Source organism: Electrona antarctica (genome assembly GCF_951216825.1).
Source record: "Electrona antarctica genome assembly, chromosome: 16".
Lineage (NCBI taxonomy): Eukaryota > Metazoa > Chordata > Actinopteri > Myctophiformes > Myctophidae > Electrona > Electrona antarctica.
In genome coordinates, this window is record NC_136797.1 from 17293212 (window position 1) to 17304911 (window position 11700).

An 11700-nucleotide genomic window follows, 5' to 3' on the forward strand; every position below is an offset into this window, starting at 1 on the left:
TCACTGCACACGAGTGTGATTTCTTTTATTATCCCACAGTAGACCAGTCAATCTAAGCTACAGTAAAAATGGGCGCAACCAAAAAGAAAAGTAATCGTTCAAGGTTTATTATGATCCTTAGGGTCATCCAAATAACATTCAAAATTGTGAATGAAATATTTAGTGTCAAACTAGGGCATTTTCATGATTCTGAACCCTATTCCAAGCATTAGTTTTGAACGAAAAACACTCCTTGGGCAAGTGGCCCAAATGTGCCCAAATGTGATGACCTCATCACATTTGTGATGACGGCTATGCCCGTAAATCCACTAAATCCACTAATAATCCACTAGTTATTTCATTCACAAGTTTTAATAGTATGTTATGGATGACCCTAAGGGTCATTTATTAACCTTGAACGATTACTATTGCAATTTATTTTGGGTCAAACTGGCCTACAGAGATTACAGCCATTTTACACAAACAACTGGATTTTCCAACCCTCTCTTTTCAGACCGACCTTTTCTTACAAGCGTCCAGACAGAGTCCCTCCGCCCCATCATTACAATTTCCACATTACTTTCACTTTCCAGGCCAGGTCAGCCAGCCAGATCCCTCCAATCTATCTCATCCGATATCATATGCCATCCATTCTCAAGCTCCACTATTTCCTCTCCACCTCCAGAAACGGAATCTGGACCAAAATCTGAGTGTAGTACACTCGAGGTCAGAATCTAGAGGTTCCTAATTCCTGTCAGCTGCTTTCACAAATCATCAGAAACTCTTTTTACTTTTCATTAGGCCAACGTGCGCGGCCCCTATTATGATTCATGTCCCATTCCTCCTAGCAACCACAAGCAATTAACCATAGGAACCGTAACCGCCCTATTCTGGCTGGGCCTAGCTGTCCTAATAGGTGAACTAACGTTGTGCAAAAATAGGCAAGCATAGACAAGCTCACAATGCATCACAACTCAATGCATTGTGGGATTGCATATCTGTTCATTTCAACTAAGGAGATTTTGTGTACAGGGAAAAGGAGGTGACCGAGTATAGACCTCTGGGCGACCCCGGACAACATGAGTTTAACTACAAATTCCTTCTCCCTAACAATATTAAAAAGCAGTTTCTCTGTTCATGCATCTTTCCTAACCCACATGCCCTTACGAAATAAGCACATAGCCTACTAGCATTGGCTAGCATCCAGGGTCATAAAAGTAAAGATCTAGCCTTCAGAGAGCTTTCTCCAGTTGCAGGAACAGTTATCAATCTAGTACCTCAGTAGATATGGGATATAATTAAATTTCTGAAAATCTGATTACACCTCCTCTAATGTATTGAGTGGGCCTGAAGGAAAATGTGGAGGAGAATGTGAAAGGATGCAGTGTAATCATTTATCATTCCTTTGTTATATTTAAATACTTTATTTAACATTGTAGTTGTTAGTGATATGAACACAAACATATATTTTTGTTCTTCACCAAACAAATGACACTACGTCACACTTCATGTTTTAAAAAACATATCAGTGGAGACATGTTTTATTACACGGATATGGGGACGCTACAGCATACTGTACAAATTTTACTCTTTTTATTTATGTATTTATTTTTATTTTTGTTGTACTGTGATTGTACCAATGAGAGCTGCTACCCTTCTCTGTGCAAAATGTAGTTGACCTGTAATAGTGACACAGAACCTCACTTTCAATGATGGCTCTACCTGGGAAAGCTGCAAACTGAATATTTGCAGCAAAAATATCTCTGCCTGGGGCTGGGACACGGCAAAGATATCACCTTCCAGGCTAGGAGTCTGGTAGGTGGTATCTCTGCCGTGTTCCTTCCGGCATCAGCATCAGTCACTTTTCCTGGAAAACTACAAGCGAGAAACGATGGAGCTTGTATGAAAAATAATTTCAACCCACTTCAACTACACCTCTAAACCCGCGATGAGACAATATCACTGATTCTGATTCCCTTACCACTCACTTAGATCAGATAACACAGGATGTATGTTTGACCACACATAGACTCTTCTCCCTTCTCTAAAACACCCTGGCCAACGCTCCACACATAAACTCTTCTCCCTCTTAGCTCCCTGAATAAACTCCCCCTCGTAGTCTGGATTGCTCACTCTACTCCACATTGTCCGTTGCAGTCTGAAAACTCACCTCACTCTAGCACTCTTTCATGTAACCCTTACTTGTCACCTATGTTCATATAAACTAGTTATACTAAGCACGGGTAAGCAGGTATTATGTTGGCTACTTTTTCCACATGTTATGTTATTGTCTCCACCAGGCCGAAGGCATGGGGAGAGCGTATGTTTTTCTCTGTGTGTGTGTGTGTGTGTGTGTGTGTGTGTGTGTGTGTGTGTGTGTGTGTGTGTGTGTGTGTGTGTGTGTGTGTGTGTGTGTGTGTGTGTGTGTGTGTGTGTGTGTGTGTGTGTGTGTGTGTGTGTGTGTGTGTGTGTGTGTGCGTGCGTGCGTGCGTGTATTTTCTTTTTCAATTCATTCATTCTCTGTAAGCATGAATACATTTATAATAAATATATTTATAATAAATTAATGATCTGTCAATAGATAACCTAAACCTAACCTAAAAGGGAATTCCCCCTTAACCGGAGGAGATATTTGTCTTTTGGTCATCAGGCACAGGCTCTGAGCCGCTCTGCTACACATGCGTGTCCATCTGCATGTTGTTCATAAGTGTGCCAGGACGCAATCATGTGAGTGCAGGCAGTTGCATTTGTGTGAACCATTGACTGTACAGTATGTAAACGTGGATGTCACAACATTGTTAATTGATTTGAATGGTCTGGTTTTAAAGCTTAAACAAGGCACGCGACAATTTTCTACATGTCAGATTGCTGCCAATATCTGTTCCATAGTTCCATAGTCAGTGTGTCTAAACTCAAAATAATTATGTATGCAACTTTGAGAAATCAAAGGATAACAAGCTGGCGCAATACGATAAAGTATACTATATATAGGCCTAGTCTATAGTTTCCGCAAACAGTGACTTGAAATCAATCAATTTACTATACTGAAATAACTGGAGAGCAGAAACCCCCCAGATTATTTGTTTGTACAGTTTAGAGCAAAGCATGATCATCAAGCAAACACAAAATGTGACCAACCCAACTACTTAGTGAGAACCTGTACAAAGAGAGACAATTTCTTGGCCTACAATGACATCTGTTAAACATTTTGATGAGGAACAAAGCCCATTGTAAATGAAAGCTCTGGTAGAAAAAATAGAGAGAAAAAAACCTACATTACACATTATTCAATATCTCTATTTTTGAGGGGCACTAGCACCTCCTATGCACATCTTTGTGTGTTTGTGTGTATGAGCACGGAATGTGCTCAGCTGATTGGCTGAGCACAGAATGTATGATGATAAAGCCCTTAACCACACCAAAGGGTCAAGACAGTTTTAGCGTTGTCCCTGTGGTGTGATATATCTTGTTGCACGTTGACCCACGTTGACCCACGTTGACCCTAGTGATTCAACGCATGGAATTCAATGGCCCAAACCACACCAAAGGGTCGAGACGGTTTTAGCGTTAACTCCTTGCAACTGTTTTGACCCAAGGAGTTGCATGGTGACCCTTTGGTGTGGTTAGGGCTTAAGAGTGCCCCTTTTACCTTTCTTGGTTTAGTGTCAAAATGAGTGTGGTGTATTTTCACACCTAAAACTCACTAAACCGTAGTAAACTCTAGAGAGATGAACTAGGCTAAAGCAAACTTGTAGAGTAGTGAAAAACCTCGTCAAAAAGCATCAGTTCGGATCGGAGAAACACAGGCAGAGAGATGAACTGAAGATCCATGTTGACCATTTATTGAAACCAAAGACAAAGGGAGAGAGCTTCCCGCGGCCCTGACCCGCAGGAGCTCCCAGCAGACTGACCGTGGTGGCCAGCCAGCTAACACTGAATGATTTTCACATTTACAATATGACATGATATACTTTTGCATAGACAGAGTTGAATTCAGGAAGGGTGGAGTTAAAATTAACATACAGATCAACAGATGGCCTTTAGGTTAGCAGATGGCTGTCCCACTGTGTGTTTTGATTCACACCTGTGACCAGCTTCAAGCAGTATAGAACAAAGCTTTAGCCACAGGGTACTTCATGAGAACCTCTGATGAAGGAAAGCTCCCAGACTAAGCACTTTTGACCAGACAATGTGACTCCACTTAACCTGCATCAAATTAACAGAGACCCAAATAAACAGTGACCTAAATGTATGGTGTAGTTATTGACAGAATATAGCATTATGGCCATATGGACTATATTCACGATTCCACATGAGCCTCAAAGCTTAAGCTTCTGTATGTTAATGCAAGCTAGTGTTGTTTTACTGGAGTCTTCTCTGATACAGTACATGTCACCAGAATAAGAGGAACACCACCACGACCGCGCCTCAGCCAGAACAAGGCAGGTCCGGAGAGAACACTGGAGCAGCTCGGACATTTAAGCCTGTTTTTTATTTTAAGGTGCTAGCAGAGGTAACTGAAGTTTCGATAAGTGGCATAAAGGTACATCAATATAACAAAGTCTGTTCCATACAAAGATACACAAAGATTTAGATAGGCCTACAAACAAAACAAAGAAAATAAAAGAAAAAGGGCCAAAGGAATTTCACCACTTGCTGTGTTTAGCCACAAAGGATTTCAATGTTCAATCACAACTAATTGACACATGATAATGACTGGCCTTCCCCGTGGACATGTTCTTGTTGTCTTACTCTGAAACAATTGTGTATTCTAAATTCTAATTACAATGCAGCTACACTACAGAGTAGCTACACTACACACCATCTAACTAGGAGTCTCAAATCAGAGTTCCTGTATCCCTTTCCACACATATACAATCTCCCCAAGTAGCAGAGGAGGAAACATTGTTTATGAATCAAAAAAGGATGGTATACATTTTCATAAATATAGCAACAAGTGTAACCATGGGAGATACATAACAGAACGATAGTAACCTGCTTGGATTTCACTCTGGTGTGAAACTTGTAAACATCGTCTTTGAGCAGATCGAGTCACAGCGCCTTTGATGTCTCGGACTTACAAATTGAACTATATTCTAAATAGCTGGTGATAATAATAATGGGAAGGTGATAATCCCATTATTGTGTGCAAGGGAGTAAACATGTCCCTGTGGCATCTTGGGTTTGTGTGAATAAGAGCTCCATTATTGCCCGCTAGGTGGCAGCATAAGCACACCTACCCTGTGGCACCCGTCCGCTCTCACTCTACGATCCTTGTTTCATTTCCGGGTTATTCAGTGAGGTGGCGGCTGTTGTTGTGAGGACATTGATCGTTAGCCGTAAGCTCATACCGCTTAGCTCTCGTTAGAAGCAGTTACATGTGCGCAGCGATGTTCACAAATGATTTACGATCGTCGGGATGCGCGACAGCTCACCATGGACAGCGCTCAAAGCTTTAGAGATACAAGTACGAGCTAGATTTAAAAATCCCATAGTTGGTGAGGACGGAGGCTATCCATAGCAACCGGAGCAATGCTAAAAGGTAACTTGACGGTCGCCGCTTTCATATAATTATGGAGTATACGGTTGTCTACGAACATGTACGTAGTTAGCACGTTTAGTGCCTCAGCCTATACGGCTACGATTATAATCGTAGATAGCAGAGAAAAAGTTAAACAAAGTAACTCTTGCATCCCTTTTCTGGGCATCTTGCAAGTTGCAATAGGTGATCATTTGGCGAAAACATCGATCAAAGCCACAACGTGACACACTGTAAGAGCGGCTTTGTAGATCGGCTATTTTTTGCAAAGATATAAGCTGAAGACTCAATAAAGGAGGTGACATATATAGACCCCTGTGAGATCAACAATCAATCTTAAAACTGATTGTTGATTTCACTTGATTTCACTTGAAAGTTTTAAAAGACTTGTAAGGATCCATTTGAGATCTAGCTGTACTTGTTCACTCTGAATTGTTTCTTATCCTGTAATGTATGTAATGTAATGTATTTTTATTGTATGTACTGTAATCAGGGCGTTATTGGAAAAGAGAGCTTGCTCTCAACTGACTTCCCTGAATAAATAAAGGTTAAAGAAAGAAGAAAGATCATTGTCAGTGAAGTGGTTTAAAATAATGTATTATTTTTCAGATCAATGTATTTGATTTGATTTTGAAAAGAAAAATTATCATCAGAGCCAATGCGAAAGCCTTTTTAACAGTGGGACCTTGTAATCTCAATATAAATAGATAAACTCATGGATATGAAAAGGACAGTAAAACACTAAAGATTACACACAAGATATAGCAACTCTGTTTGTTCTAATTTCTACATGAATGAAACAGCCTTGAATTCTGAACAAGGCAGTGCTGTGGATTCAAGTTGATTACATGGTACTTATGGGACATGTGTCTTGCTTTGAAATGTAATCTTGTCTGTCCATCCAAGCTCCACGTAAGAGGTCGTGTGAAATTCAATCACATTTATCTGGAGTGAAATGGGAGTCATCCCCCTCTCTCTGCCTCCCACCTCACTCTAAAAGCCTCTGGGACCATTGTGTACTTATAGGCTGCTGATCCCTTGCTGCTCTCACTACTACGTACACTACATTGGGGATGTCATGATTGCCCAAGTTCCAGGAGAACGCGGAGTCGGGTCATTCATCACGCAGTCCCTAGGTTAGGCTCTGTGTGATTTGACACATTCGACCAATTCAAATACATTGCCTTGCCTCGAAATGGGATGAAATAGCAGAGAATCTGCAGAGAGAGAGAGACCTATAGGTAATCATGATTTGACCCAACTGCATCTCGCACCCAGCGAGTGTGTACCCGGTTTGTAGTGCAGTCTTTACTCTACACAAAATAAAAGCCAACTGTTTGAGTTTTTTTTTTTTATATATAAGATGTGAATCAGTGCCTCAGCCTGTTTCTGACCAGTGAGACAAGCCAGGCTATAATGAAAAATGTAATGCCCTGCACCAAGGGTTGTAGTGAGGTGCTTATATCTGGAAGTAGATAAAAGTATGTTCTATTACTCCCTAATGTATTCCTCTTTGGAAACCGCTATAACAGGCCCTTCACGTTTTGGCCTATAACACTTGAACCGTAGGTCGTAGAGTGTTACGACCTGTGTAGTACTTTTGCTGAAGTGACAGTCTTCCATCGCCAAATTTAACTCACAGAATTGACGTCGAGTCAACAAATCTCATCATGTCCATTATACATACAAGTAGTACTTTTGCTGAAGTGACAGTCTTCCATCGCCAAATTTAACTCACAGAATTGACGTAGAGTCAACACATCTCATCATGTCCATTATACATTTCCAATGTGACAATTGTGTCACAAAGAACTGTACCAGGCATCATGCAAGTAATGGGAATACTTAGTGCCCCCAACAGCAAAACATTTCATATAATTTCATTTTATATTAACTTATTCTTTTTTAACTCTCAGTCACTCTCAAAACCCAATTCTACAATCAATCATACGTATGTAATAAACCTGAAGACGTGTGTGTGTGTGTGTGTGTGTGTGTGTGTGTGTGTGTGTGTGTGTGTGTGTGTGTGTGTGTGTGTGTGTGTGTGTGTGTGTGTGTGTGTGTGTGTGTGTGTGTGTGTGTGTGTGTGTGTGTGTGTGTGTGTGTGTGCGCGTGTTTTATGTCATATAATATTATCTAAAAAATATGTAATTCAACTGTTATTTCTACATAACAGACCACTGTTCTGCCTCTGTTTGTAGATTGCAGAAGCTTGCAAGCTAATGATAAAATAAATTTAAAATCAATATTTGACGTTGAATTATTAATTTTGTTTTAAGTAGGCCTAGTTGTAATAAGCAGCATATAGTATATTACAACGGGGGTTGATGGGGACATCCATAACTGAACGGGTAGAGATTATGGATGTAGACATTATGTTTTAGCAGTATTTTGTAGTTTCCATAAACTAGATGAAATGGCATGTGGTTACTACCAACAAGCTGCCCAGACTGAGCTGCCAACTGTCACAGAATTTCAAATGAAAACACATCTAGCCAATGCTTAGATGCTGGAGCTCATGTCATGCACCCCGCTCTCACTCTGTCTCTTGGGGTATATTGTCCTCATTAGTAATAAAACATTGACATGGGGGAGGCGGGCCTTTAAGTTTGATTACAGAGTGAACTAGAAAAAGTGCCCTTCCACCAGGAGGATAGGAGTGTGTGTGTGATGTTAGGCAAATTGTTTAGGAGTAATATACATTTTTTGTAATGTTTTTTGGTTTGTTTGATTTTTCCAACAATTTTCTTCATTTTGTTGAGGAAATGCAGAGCCAGATCACTCATAGCATCTCTGAGGATAGAATTCTGGATGAGCAGGACATGTGCAGCATTTTGTACAAAACGGGCCACTCCTGAAAACTTTGGAAGGCAATCTTAGCCAATCAGTGTAGAATCTGAGAAGTCCAACAGACTCGTCATGATCACATGACTACAGAGATCATGTGTACCGATTTGCGTGAGATTTGGATAAAATCTGTGCAACTAACATAAACAATGTGTTTTGCAGAAATCGGCCTCATGGTGGCGCTATAACTGGCAGATGTGGAGGGATGCAGGGGAAATGTTTTTCCATGGCCTCTAGGGAGTGCGCATACATAAGTTGTATACAAATCGATGCAGTTATAGGTAAAAACAGGAATTGCCCTGTTATAGCGCCACCGTGAGGCTGATGTGGGAAAGAATTAGTGGCATGTCGTCCTCGGCCTAGTGGAAATGTGCGTGTATAATTTCACAGAAATTGCACACTGTGTTTGTGATTTGTGGCATTTTGTTCGAAACGGACCAATCATGTGAGCTTTGGAAGCCAATCTTAGCCAATCAGGATGGAATATGGGAAATGGTGCAGATCCTTGTTGATCACAATGGTCCTCATTCACAACGGCGTTTACGCTCATAACGTTACGTAACGTGAGCGGAGCGTGAGCGGACTGGCATTTACGTGGGAATTCATGAACTTGAACGTGAACTTTACGGTGACGTTGTTTGGTCGGAAACTCCGCTATAAGCTGCGCCAGCTCAGAGGGTCGTGTACTGCTTGCGTAGATTTATTCAGAAGGCTTTAGTCTTCATTCTGAATCAATTAAAAGTCCCCAAATCTCAGATAAATATGTGTCCAAAACATTGGTCAGCACATAAACAAATGATAGCTTATATAAAAGCCAAGTATCACTTGGATGCCTAAATGCATGCATTCTAGAGGCAGGTTAGCCTAGAGTCCCATACAGAAACTGCCCCTGCAAACCCGACACCTTTTTGAGTGGTGTAAACCACTCCTACAACTGGCTTTTTTGTGCAGAAAAAATTAGCATGGTTGCTATGTTCACCCTGTTGTAATGACGTAATGAAATCACACCCGGGTGAACAGGGTGAACATAGCAACCATGCTCATTTTTTCTGCACAAACAAAGCCAGGTAATGAAATCACACCCGGGTGTGATTTCATTACGTCAGACATGATTTCATTACGTCAGACAGACCTTACACCACTCAGTTCACACGGGTGTGATTTTTATTTATTTATTAGGATATTTCTAGCATGCGCGATTGCGCTGCACTTGACAGCTTTCTACTCGCAGTGCAACGCGTTGTGAGCTTGTAGATCGGCTCTCGCGGACTCGCGCTGCATGTTAAAAAACAAACTCACAATTATAATAAGAACATACACTTATCTGCATTCTGCACTGTACGAATCCAACGTTGTTTAGTGTAGTAATGTCTGCAGTATAGGCCTATTGAAATTGTTTTGTTACGGAGCTCCTTTGAGTCAGTCTGACTGTCGGTGTGAGTTGGGGGGGGGGGGGGGGGGATTAGCCCTATATAAAAAATAGAAGACCACATTAGCCTATTTGAATGAATGGCATCAGCGTGTTTGAAAGTCGGCCAGTCATATCATAGTTTTAAGCCAGCGCACCTCCACTCGCGCTTGTTCACAAACATGACGGACAGACAGACAAGAAAGGCTGTTGATGATGATTATTATTACCACTGTAACTCGCTGATCAGCATGTTGACAGAGACTCAGCCAATTAAAGTTTCACGTAGGCCTAAATGCCTTTGCTGCAAGCACCTATCTGCCTCCATTTGCGTCGTGGTATTAATTTATAATAATGTATATTGATCACATGCGGACGCCACACAGAATAGCCAACTCTTACCTGCAGCTGAGGAAACATACAACCGGATGAAATATAGCCTTTAGTCCAAATCCCACAAGAAAAAAAAGAAAGAAAATATGTCCTGTGTCCATGCACGTCCGTATATTTGCTTTCCAAATCCGACAGTGCAGGGCAGGGAATCAATCACCGCAGTAGACTCAATAGGGCCTTTTATCATTGCCGAGTTTTAATATAGCATTTGGTCGTGTGGTGAACAGTACAAATTAACTTCTTTCTCATTATGTGAAAGTAACTGTAACATCAGTTAACTTATTAACGTTCTGACATTTAACGCTAAGGAGTGAAGCAATGCGTGCCAAGTTGGCAAGTTTCGTTTATAATATAATATATACATATAACTCGCACTGTTTGCTTGAAGATCTGTCCGTGCAGAAACCCGCCTGTCAAAATTAACTGCTCTACAAGCTCATCGCGGCTGTTGTATATCATTTTAAACTTGGGAATCCTCTGTGCAGTCTATGATGACGTATTTCGATATTTCCTGTTGCCTTATATGGTCGTGGATGTTCCATCAAACCAGGCGACACCAGGCGAATCGCTTGGAAAAAATGCGGAAATGATACACTCGCGATCCGCACAAATTAAGTGATTACACCTGGTTCCCTGAATAACACGGGACTTAACCGTAGCGTGATCGGACGGATTTTCCGCTATCTATACGCCTGGCCTTTACGCTTCCGTTACACTCTGCCGTATTTCTCCTATGTGAATGAGGACCATAGACTATGGAGATAGTGTATACCGAATTGTGTGATGTATGGATAAAATGTGTACGAGTAATCTACAGAAATGTGTTTTGCCTAAATCGGCCTCATGGTGGTGCTATAACAGGCCGTTGAGGAATATTTGGGGTATAGGTTTGTTGTTGGCATCCAGGGAGTGTGTGTGCAAAGTTTGGCATGGATTGGGCCAACGGTGCCGGAGATTAGCTGATAACGGACGGAAGGACGGACACACACACACACACACACACACACACACACACACACACACATACACACACACGCACACGCACACGCACACACACACACACACACGGACGGAGTGCAAAACATACTCTCTCCCCATGCCTTCGGCCTGGTGGAGACAACTAACATAGTGAGCGTAGGAGTCAGACCACGGGCTCACGGGCACAACCATTTTTCTGACAATAATGAAGTGTTTAAATTTACGAACGTAACTCGGTTTAATTTGATCCACGGTGAGGGGAAAATATGTGTCCCGGAGTTCACGAGGCAGGCTCCAGCTCTGGCACAAATTAAGCTCTGCTTCTAGCGTTTCATACATGGTCATACACTGCGACAAATGCATTGGTTGAAATGGTCATAGATGTTTTGGTCCCCCTCTTCATAGAGGGAGTACACGCAGGAAAAGGACTCAGACAGGTTGAAAGGCCATGTTTCCTGGAGAATCCAACACGTCTCAGCACTTACAATCCTCCAAAGAATGGGATTGAACAGGCCTCCCGCTGTTGAGGGAAAAGCGTGCACGGAGAGGACCTTGT

The 11700-nt window shown here is 41.6% G+C and overlaps 1 protein-coding gene across 1 annotated transcript in view; it reads right to left on the minus strand.

Annotated features, from left to right (window-relative positions):
• phf24 (PHD finger protein 24) overlaps positions 1-10290 on the minus strand; it is a 35139-nt gene extending 24849 nt beyond the window's left edge. The window contains exon 1 of the mRNA XM_079524122.1: positions 10176-10290. The gene's annotated coding sequence lies outside the window, so the exon portion shown is untranslated. The remainder of the gene's footprint in view (positions 1-10175) is intronic.
• Positions 10291-11700: the final 1410 nt, after the last annotated feature.